Raw genomic sequence first — 12,060 nt, forward strand, 5'->3', positions numbered from 1 at the left:
GCCAAATTTTTTTTTTACAAGAAGACTAACAAAGAAACCACAACACAAAGAAAACAGAATAAAAATAAATAAATAAAAACAACTAAAATCGATGGCGCAGAAGATGGCGGACGACAAGCAGTGGTCGTCAAAATATGAGCCGGATGAACCGAAGCACGAGAAACCTTGCGAATGGAAACATGTCAAGTTTTGGTGGAGTTCTCGAAGTTGGCGAACTAACCAAAAGACCTGAATTTGACCTGAATGAGAACCAGTTAGCAGACCAACAACAGAGTTGGAGTCTATATACACCAGGATACGAGAATAGCCACGATAGATAACCATCCGGACCTCCCACAAGCAAGCAGAAAGTTCAGCCTGAAGGGAGGAAGCCAGCACACAAGCTTGCGCTCCACCTCCCGCATGTGCTAACGTGGATGGATTATGAAGAATCTAACCAATGTCTCCCTCATACGAAGAGAAGACCAAGCACCATCACAAATGATACAGATATCCAAAGTAGAAGAACCAGAAAACAACAGAAGAAGGAAAATCAGCCAAAATGGAGGCGGGAATCGTAGCAGATCTGACACGTCGGTGGCGAGCAGCGGAACGACGGTGAAGGGACTACACCGTCGAGCAGCGGCCTTTCCAGCCGTCCACAATAGACATAAACGCGCCCGGATCCCAATCCACATTCCAAAAAACGGGCACTATTACGGAGCGACCAAATAGTCCATAACATAGAGAAGAAAATATCCAAGAGACCCACAGGAGCGTGAGAAAGATTATTAAGAAACTCAAGACACCGGTGAACAAAGGACCTTGACAAACTTTACGGACAGAACAGACGAAGAGGCCCTAAGAACCAAACATTAAGGAGAAATGGACAATCCTGAAACAAGTGAGAACTGACCTCCAGGTCCTGATGACAAAGAGAACACAAAGGATCAACGGGCATACCCCGTTGACACAACAAGGAAGCAAGAGGCAAAGCATCACCCACCAATTTCCAAAAGAATAGCTTAAACCGGGGAAGAACATTCAATCCCTATAAATGCTTCCACCAGGAAGAAGACGAAATCGAAACCGAAGAGGCAACATTTTGGCGTTTGCTGAGTTGCATCGCATAAGCTGAACGAACTGAAAAAGCTCCATCGGGCGCAAATTTCCAGTAAAGGAAGTCATCCACCAAAGACGAAGGACGATCCAGGGATAAAATTTGACTAGAGACAAAGTCGGAAAAAATACGCCGCACTAAACCAACATTCCACGCATAAGAATGCGGATCAAGTAATGAGGAAACATGGGAAGGAAGATCCAACCCAAGCACAAAAGATTTAAAAGACACCAGCTCAGAAGAGACCCAAACATCATCGAGAATAAGAATATTAGTACCTGACAGGCTTAAGTCGTATCACTTAATCAAAGATAAACCTAAAATCACTAGCTAAGTAGCAAGGGAAGTCAGGATCGAATCCACAGGGAAACAACATTCTTTCTATTACTAAGAATAAAGCCTAGACTATTGCGAACAAGAGTGGGTTGGTTTTGATACTAAGACTACGACAATAATTAAACAAATAAGAATTCAGATATTAAAAGATCTAGGGCATAGGTTCACCAATGAAAAACAATCTAGGATGATAAACAATCGATAACAATCAATAAAACAGTTAAATAGAATAGCATGCTCTCTCGAATCGATACTAACCATAGACTTAGAATTAACGGGCTCTCGCTACGTATTAATTCCAATTCTACCTATTGACACAAGCCTAAACATCAAATTGCATCTCTCGAATCTTAACTTGATATTGCTTGACTAATACAATTAAACCTGTGCAAATCTAATTGCATAGTAAATAAAACCAATCAATAGGAATTAACCATAATACCAATAATCAACAACATTCAATCATCCGTTCATATTAATTCATGGATCCCCAAACCCTAGAAAAATGACTACTCCCTCATATTAGCGATAAACAAAGCAATTAATACTATTGGAAACACGATTAAAGAAAAATAATAAATCAAAGTAAGAAGCAATACCTAAATGAAGAACAATGAATAATGAAAGCTTGAATTTTTGATTGAAATTAAAAACTAAGTGTTGGAACAAATTTAGAGAGAATAAACTAAGCCAAGAAAAAATAAACTAAGTGTTTTTTTAACTAGAAAATAAAATCTCCCTAAAAATAAAAGGGGCTAGTATTTATAGTTTGCCCAAAATATATCCCAAAACCGGATATAAAGCACGCGAAAAACCGCATCAGGTTGACGTTGCCCGATCGGGCGAAGGGCTGCCCGATCGGGCATTCTGCTCGATAGTAGACCCGATCGGGCCAAATTTCGCCCAATCGGGCGGTTGCGAAATGCCCAAAACAATGCCCAGAATGATCGCCCGATCGGGCGCGTGTTGAAAGCTCCAGATTCCTTTTTCTTCGCCCGGTCTTCTCATTCCGCCCTCCGCTCAAAGGGCGATTTGCAAAAAGCATCATTTTCGCCCATAACACCGAGTCTAACTTCCGGGGCTCAACAATAAGCATCTAAGGCTCCCGAAAGTCGACGATAGTCGTCCCGAACTTCCTCGGGATCGTGTAGTAGCCCATATCACCATGAAACGAGCCTCAAAAGGCCAATTTCTCACTAAGTAATCCTGAAACTCAAGGCACACTCAATAACACAGATTAGTACTAAAAACGGCTCCTAAGAGCTCATTTGATGCATAAAAGTACTAAGGGACGAGGGTAAAACTCTATATAAAACACACATATCAAACTCCCCCAAGCTAGATCTTTGCTTGTCCCTAAGCAAAGAAATCATCGATGAATACAAGAATCAACTTCCCCCTAACCATATTTCAAAACAATAGATACAGTTCAAGGCAAAATTCAACGAGCATGCATCAAAGTCAACCAATCAAATCTATCCAACCACAAATCCTCCTTAACAATCGTCACGCAAAGAGAACCACAAATGCACAATGGAATTCAAGACTAGTGCTCACACACTCATCACTCATTTATGTGGCGGGTAAAAGATGTACCCGTTCGCTCTCCTCCCAACATATATGTGAACAATGCCCTCCCAAACTCACAACACTCGTGTGTCTAAAAGAACATGCACTCAACCTAGTAGTCGACTCGAAATGTGTCATGTCATAACTTTCATTGATAAACAACTACTTTCATATTAGTACGACTCTATGCACAAAGGTCGGAAGGTCTTTGAAGCTTGTAATGATAGGCTTAGGTAAGGGTGTGGTAGATTTGGGTAAAATGTGAGGTTAAAGCCTTGGCTTTGGGGAGCATAAATCCTAGCAAAACCCATGATCAACCAACAACTGATGACCAGAACTCTCCCACTCAACACATGATGGAACAATAAACAAACCACACTATACTTTCTTGCCTTTCTTTCACAATTATAATCAATCACTCATAAAGATAAGAAATTACAATACTTGAGTGAAACAATGCTTTGAATTTTTCTGAGAGTAATGAATATTTCTCTTTTTGCTCGATCTCTTTTTTTTCTTTCTCTTTTGGAAGCCTTCACATTTTCTATTCTTCTCATCTCTTTTACTCTTCATTATTTTTTTTTCCTTTTTCAAACAGTAAACATGATAAGAAGAACTCCCTTTTTCAATACTCACTTTGTGCTCAAAATGTAGCACACTACAACTCCCTCACCTCACTACTATTAGCTCCCCCAAGCTAGGCTTGGGACTAGTAACCATGGGGCTTTCACGGGCTTGTAATGTGGCTAGTCACCGAATAAAGGGCATAAGCAACAACATGGGTAGAAAAGGAGGGAACAAATGTATCTAATTTCATCTGAAGGCTACCTAAATAGAAAAATGCCTTCGTCCTCCTCAATGTGCATGTATATGAGTCATAACATACTACTCAAAGTTGCAAACCAGGAAACTATCACACAATCTAACCAAGTCAACTAGCCAATCACCAAGTCCACAAATAGTTGGTCAGGATTGACTCATGTCAAGGCATCAAAGTAATCAAATATCAAATCATGGCTAACATATTCACATTGCTCGTCATCAAATATCAAGAATCAAAATAATTTTCAATCAAAGGGGCACAGGGAAGCATGATTTTGCATTCATCGGAACATATTTTTGTTGTTTTTTTCAAAGCAATAAACTGATCTAGAAAGCAATAACACACCAAAATAAACACACCAAAATACAGCAAAATAAGAAAAAAAAACAGAATGAAAAGAAAACATACCTAATATGTACAGGGAAGTGAAACACCCCCCCAAGAGAAATCAGACAATGTCCTCATTGGCTCAAGGGGTACCGAACCATCTCCATCAACCCCAGCATCATTGATGGCCCTGACCATCATCATCATCCATACCACCACCACGACCACCATGACCGCTGGGGCCCTCTCCATACCCACCGTAGTAGTGGGTGGGTGTGAAAGTGCCCATGGTACCGGGAACTCCATATCCCTCCGCGGGATTGCTGAACCAGGAAGGGTGCTGGGCATCCTGAGGCACATAGCCCTGCCTGGCGTAATGATCATATATAGATGGGGAACATGGCTTGCTGGTGATCACTCTCAAAGTGATCAAATCTGATCTCGAGCCTGTCTAAATGCTCCTGAATAGAGCGCTGCTCCTCCTCTAGAGTCGGGCCACCCTGTAGCCTCCCCTCACTCTCACGACGCCCCCTCCGAAAGTAGGTGCGGGGCTCGGGCTCAAACTGGTGGGGCTCTGGCTGTGGCTCAGGTTGGGGTTCGGGTTCCTGCTGCTGCTCTATGTGCTCCCCCACAAATAGGTAGTGAGCCTGACCGGGTCTAAAGCGGGTGTGACCCTGTGAGTCAGGCAAGGTAAAAATCCTACCCCCATCAAACATCCAATACATGGCACCCGGGCGGAATAACCCATGCTCGCCCTGTAAGCGGCGGAGGCCAGCAAAATAAGCCAAATCCAGCAAGTTACTACCCAGTACCGGTGTCTGGTTGGCCTCAACAAAGCCCACCGTGGCCATAGCAATGTGGGTGATTAACCCACCAATGGTGATGCGGGTCGTGTGTGTGCTAGTGGCCACCGAGTAGAAGTGGGAATCCATATAGTGGGCCAAATTCATCGTATATCTATCCTCCCCCTCCAGCACATAACCACCCATAATTTCCAACTCAGTGCTCCTAATGTTTTGGTTCTCCTCCCTCCCAAAGAGTGAACCCCAAGAATCTGTAAAACACAATGGGGACGGGGTGTTGAATCCGGGAAGCATGCAAGTGTTGCATACTACCGGGCTCACTATTTTCGGTCAATTTTCCCCACATCTCAATATTATTATGAGCACTCCCAGCCTTCCTACTGGGGTAAGTCAATAAACCAAATATCCTACCAAAATCACGAATGCTCAAATGGACATCACAATTCATCAAACGAAAGTGAATAGTAGAGACATCCCTATAACCATTCCTATGCAACCACATAGAACTCAAGAACTCAAGTGTTAACCTCCTAAAAGTCAGACGCAACATACTATACATGTCTTTCATGCCAACACCATAAAACACCCGTTTTACATCATGTTCAATTCCCATCTCATGCAATGATTTCTGACAAATAAAACGTGTAGGAATTACCTCCCTCTTTTTGAGGTGGGCGAGTCGTTCCTGCTGCCAATCCGTAGTAATGACGATTTTCGGAAAGTCCGGATCAGATTCGAACTGGGGCGGCGGCGGTGGTGGTGTTGGATGACGAACGCGACTTGTGGAAGCCTCCTGTCGGTTCCTTGAAGTGATGGTGCAAGTCCTCTTGGGTCGGTTTGTCATGGTGGAAGTTGAAAATCTGAGTTTTTTGTGGTTTTGGGGGGTTTTGGGGGGAAATTGGGTTTTTTGTGGAGAGTGGAGAAAGTTGAAATTAAATGGGTGGAGGTTGTAGAGGATGGTGAGAGCAAGAATTTGGTGCAAAGATTAATGAATTTGGTGGAGGAATGAAGGAGATATGAAGGTTTGAAGGTTTTGGTGTTTGGGGTTTAATGGAGGGAGAGAGAGAATAGAAGATGAAGATGAAGATGAAGAATAGAATGAAGGGGAAGAGAGGAGCCGTGACTTAATCCCGTGCAAATCGCAAATCGCAAATCGCCCGGTCGGGCAGCAGCTCGCCCGATCGGGTGAAATAAATGACTTTTACTTCAATTGATGCGCGCCCGATCGGGCGGAGCTCCGATCCGGATCAGGCGATTACAAAACTGACTTCTGAACTCTTCTCCAACCCAGATTTCTCCCTATAACCTCATAGTGACGTCATCATCAACCGCCCGATCGGGCGGAAAATCGCCCGATCGGGCATTTTACTCGCCAAACAGGTCGATCGGACAACATTCGCCCGATCGGGCAAAAATGGACCTCTTTTCTTCTTTCAGTGCGCGCCCGATCGGGCATATCTTCGTCCGATCGGGAATTCTACTCGCCATTCGAGTCGATCGGGCAAATTTCGCCCGGTCGGGCGAAAATCAACTGTTTCGCCAATTCGGTACGCGCCCGATCGGGCAGGCCTCGCCCGGTCTCCACTGGGCGGTTTGCAAAGGACTCCGTTTCAGCTACTTTCGCTTTTTCGAACTTGGAGCCTTAGACCTGCACACTACTGAACACCCAAACGTAAAATTCCATCTTCTCACCTCTCCAATACTAAGGACTATATTAGAAACACACAAAAGAAAATAAAATGGAAAAGATTACATTACTAAAAGCGATAAAAATACGGGTTGCCTCCCGCAAAGCGCTGGTTTATTTCTAGGTCACGCTCTACCTCATTACCTCAAATATGCATGTCATGGGGCGGAAGGATTGAGGTGTTGAACCTCAACCACTCCTACAGTAGCCCCTTCATGGTACAACTTCAGACGTTGCCCATTTACTATGAAACGCTCACCATTGTTGTTTTCTACCTCAACGGATCCAAACTTGCTAACCATGGTCACGGTGAACGACCCAGATCATCTAGACTTAAGTTTTCTAGGAAATAACTTAAGCCTAGAATTAAACAATAGAACCTTGTCGCCCACCGCGAACTCCCTATGAAGGATGCAACTATCGTGCCACCGCTTAGTCTTTTCCTTGTAGATACGGGCACTATCATAGGCTTGTAACCGAAACTCATCTAGCTCACTCAACTGTAGTAGCCGCTTCTCACCGGCTAACTTAGCATCCATGTTGAGTTGTTTGATTTCCCAATAAGCTTTATACTCCATTTCTACCGGCAAATGACATGCCTACCATACACCAACCGATACGGGGAAGTACCATTAGGTGTCTTGAAGGCAGTTCTATACGCCCATAGAGTCTCATCAAGCTTGTCGCTCCAATCCTTCCTAGACTTTGCCACCACTTTATCAAGTATAGATTTGATCTCCCGGTTGGAGACCTCAACTTGCCCACTCGTCTGAGGGTGGTAGGCTAGTCCTGTGCGATGGTAGACCCCATATTTGCGCAGGAGCGCATCTAGATGCTTCTCATGGAAGTGTGATCATCCATCACTGATCAAAGCTCTTAAAACTCCAAATCTAGGGAAGATGATTTTCTTGAATAGGGAGATGACTGTCTTAGCATCGTTAGTAGGCGAGGCAACGGCTTCCACCCACTTGGACACATAATCTACAACAACAAGGATATACAGATTACCCTTGGACGATGGGAATGGTCCCATGTAGTCTATCCCCCATACATCAAAAACCTCGACCTCAAGAATCCCGTTCTGTGGCATCTCATACCTCCTCGAAATAGTGTCGGCCCTCTGGCACGCATCACAAGCCATAATAAAAGCCTGTGCATCCTTGAACATAGTAGGCCAGTAGAAACCGCACTTCGACAGCTTAGCATTAGTCTTCGAAGGTCCATGGTGACCACCATAAGGTGAAGAATGGCACCTATTGATAATACCATGGACTTCCCATTATGGAACACATCGCTTGTATAACCCTTCAGCAGTTGCACGGAACAAGTAAGGATCATCCCAAAAGTAGAACCGAACATCATGTAGGAACTTCTTCTTCTGTTGATATGTAAGATCGGCCGGAAGAATACCCCCTACAATGTAGTTCGCATAATCTGCGAACCATGGTGACTGACTGGCAAGTGCAAGTAAGTGATCATCCGGAAATAAATCATCGATCGGCGTAGACACTGTACCATCATCATACCTTAATCTAGACAAGTCGTCTGCAACCACATTCTCAGCCCCTTTCTTGTCGCGGATCTCTAGATCAAACTCCTGTAGCATTAGTATCCATCGAATAAGCCTAGGCTTGGCTTCTTTTTTTGAGAGCAGATACTTAAGGGCCGCATGGTCAGTATAGACTATCACCTTGGACCCAATCAGATAAGTGCGAAACTTGTCCAAGGCATAGACTATGGCTAGAAGCTCCTTCTCAGTAGTAGCATAATTAACTTGAGCTTCATTTAAGGTATTACTAGCATAGTAGATGGCATGCAAGACCTTTTCTTTTTTGACCCAAAACTGCCCCAACTGCGTAGTACTAGCATCACACATTATCTCGAACGGAAGATCCCATTCGGGAGAACGGATGATAGGAGCCGACATTAGTGCCTTTTTAATCCTGTCAAAAGCCTCAAGAGAAGCATCAGTAAACACAAATGGGGCATCCTTGAGGAGGAGCTGGGTCAGTGGTTTAACAATCTTAGAAAAATCCTTGATAAAGCGGCGATAAAACCCCACATGACCAAGAAAACTTCTAACACCCTTCACATTAACTGGAGAGGGAAATTGTTCAATCACTTGGACCTTAGCTCGATCCACCTGAATGCCCTTATCAGATATGAAATGTCCCAAGACCACCCCTTCAGTAACCATGAAATGACACTTTTCCCAATTTTCAGGACTAGATTACACTCTTCACATCTTTTCAACACTTTAGTCAAATTTATCAAACAAGAATCAAAAGAAGTACCATAGACACTAAAGTCATCCATAAACACTTCCATGATAGACTCAATAAACTCAGAAAAGATGCTCATCATGCAACGTTGGAAAGTAGCAGGTCTATTACACAGACCAAAGGGCATCCTACGATATGCAAAGGTACCATAGGGACAGGTGAAGGTGGTCTTTTCCTGGTCGTCTGGATGTATGGGAATTTGGAAAAAGCCAGAATAACCATCCAGATAACAGAAAAACTTGTGACAGCCTAGCCTTTCTAACATTTGATCAATAAAGGGAAGGGGAAAGTGGTCCTTTTTAGTAGCAACATTCAGACGCCTATAATCAATGCACATCCGCCAACCTGTGACTACCCTAGTTGGAATCAACTCATTTTTCTCATTTCTGACCACTGTTGCCCCCCCTTTCTCACCCACTTAGAATCAGACACAGCATAAACAATACCCACATCAAGCAATTTCATGACTTCATCTTTTACAACATCTTACATGATGGGGTTCAAACGACGTTGGGGGTTGAATTCATGGCTTTTGGTTCTCATCTGTTAGGTTATGATACATATGATATTACATAAATCATGCGGAAACAACCATTAACCCAGGAATACATATTATTTACACATAATCATATAGCATAATTTAGATGCATACTCTTTGTTGCGTGCCCTCCCTAGCTGCGCCCGAACCGAACAAGAACAAGTCTTTAGGACTCCAAGTGTCGTCCCTCCGTAGATAGTCCACAGCACGTCCGGATCCGCCTTAAGATTGACCAACTAGAATCGCCCTTAAGGTACTAGAATTTTCGGCACTTTTGAGCAAGATGTGTGATTGAATTTTTCTCTCAGAAACTCACTTTGAATACTTTGAAAACTCGTTATAAATTGTGAACCCAGGCCACATATTTATAGGGGTATGGAAAGGGAATTGGAATCCTATTCAGATACAAATTAATTAAACCTAGAATCCTACAAGAACTCTAATTAATTAATTTATCTAATAGAATTAGGAATTTAATCATTAACCGAACTCTGCATGTTTTAGGAATCGTGCATGAACACAAACACTCACGCACACACACACGGCAGCCACGATGGGCCACCCATGCGCGTGCGTGCGAGCAGCAGCCCACGCAGCGAGGCCTACGCGAGCTACAAGCCCACGTAGCTCCTGCGCGCTGCCTCGGCCAGCTGGGCCTGGCCTTGCGCTGGGCCTGGCGTGGCCTTGGCTGTTCGTGTGGCGCGCTTGGCTTGCTGGGCGATGGCCTGGCTTCGTGCTGGGCCCTCGTCCGGCAGGCCTCGTCCGATGCTTATTCGTACGATACGCTTCCGATTAAATTTCCGATTCCGGAATTCATTTCCGATACGAACAATATTTAATATTTCCGATTCCGGAATTAATTTCCGTTTCGAACAAATATTTAATATTTCCGTTTCCGGAATTATTTTCCGATTCCGATAATATTTCCGATTCTGACAATATTTCCGTTTCCGGCAATATTTCCGATTCTGGCAATATTTCCATTTCCGATAATATTTTCCGATACGTACCATGTTTCCGTTTCCGGCAACATCTACGACTTGGATAATATTTATATTTCCGATACGATCCATATTTCCGTTTCCGGTAATATCATCGTTTCCGGAGTATTCATTTCTTGCCTGTGACGATCTCAGCTCCCACTGAAACCAAGATCCGTCGATTCCGAATATTCATAGATGGAGTATTTAATGCCATTAAATACTTGATCCGTTTACGTACTATTTGTGTGACCCTACGGGTTCAGTCAAGAGTAAGCTGTGGATTAATATCATTAATTCCACTTGAACTGAAGCGGCCTCTAGCTAGGCATTCAGCTCACTTGATCTCACTGAATTATTAACTTGTTAATTAATACTGAACCGCATTTATTAGACTTATCATAGAATGCATACTTGGACCAAGGGCATTATTTCCTTCAGTCTCCCACTTGTCCTTAGGGACAAGTGTGCATTTCCTAATTCCTTTGTCGCTCGATGCTTGCTCTTGAACATAAGGTAAGAGTTGTTATCCTTATTATGTCCAGAGGTGTTCCTCGGTTTCAGAGTTCAACTGATCAAATAAACAGATAATCATAGCCTATGATTCATCCGAGCACGGCCATGCATTTCACAGTTTCTAGCTCTCCGAGTGGCCTTGTACAACTTTTAAGCATCTCATCCCGATTTATGGGAGGACAATCCCAATCTTGCGATCTTGAGATTAGACTTCGTTTGATAGGTGATTACCTGAGCGTTGCCTTTATAGCCTCCTTTTACGGTGCGATGGTTGGTCAACGTCAAAGCAACCAGTTCTCAAACAAGTAATCTCAAATCACTCAGGTATTGAGGATTTAGTGTCTAATAATTTAATGAAATTTACTTATGACAGATTTTCATCTCTTACAGTAAAGTTTCATAGGTCTTGTCCGATACTAGTCTTCCCAAAGTAAGTATCTATGCAAATGATTATGACATTGCCATGTCCACATAGTTCAAGAAACAGAACTACTAGTCATCTTGCATTCTAATCGTCTAACGTTTTCTATGCGTCCAATTTTATAGAAAACTCCGATTAGGGACCATTTTCAACCTTTGACATTCAAGTTCACTTGATAGACATTTCTTAGTCACAGGACTGGTCCTGACAGTCTATCTTGAATATATCGTCAAATTGAAGGGACTCATCATTTAATAAACCACAAATTAAATGGAAAAATGAATTCTTTTCATTTATTGTGAATGATTAACCAATAATTTTTTACAAAGATTTAAACTCTAAAACTTTAAAACATTAAACAGAGACATCAAAGCCATTCTCCAATATGCCTGATTCCCATAGCTGCAGTGTGCGAGTTGTGCTTCGCTTGCGGCAGAGGTTTAGTTAATGGATCTGATATGTTGTCATCAGTTCCAATCTTGCTTATCTCGACTTCTTTTCTTTCAACGAACTCTCGTAGAAGGTGAAATCTACGAAGTACATGCTTGACTCTCTGGTGGTGTCTAGGCTCTTTTGCCTGTGCAATAGCTCCGTTATTGTCACAATACAGGGCTATTGGTCCTTTAATGGAGGGGACTACACCAAGTTCACCTATGAACTTCCTTAGCCATATAGCTTC

This window comes from Spinacia oleracea, chromosome 6 (assembly GCF_020520425.1).
Source record: "Spinacia oleracea cultivar Varoflay chromosome 6, BTI_SOV_V1, whole genome shotgun sequence".
Lineage (NCBI taxonomy): Eukaryota > Viridiplantae > Streptophyta > Magnoliopsida > Caryophyllales > Amaranthaceae > Spinacia > Spinacia oleracea.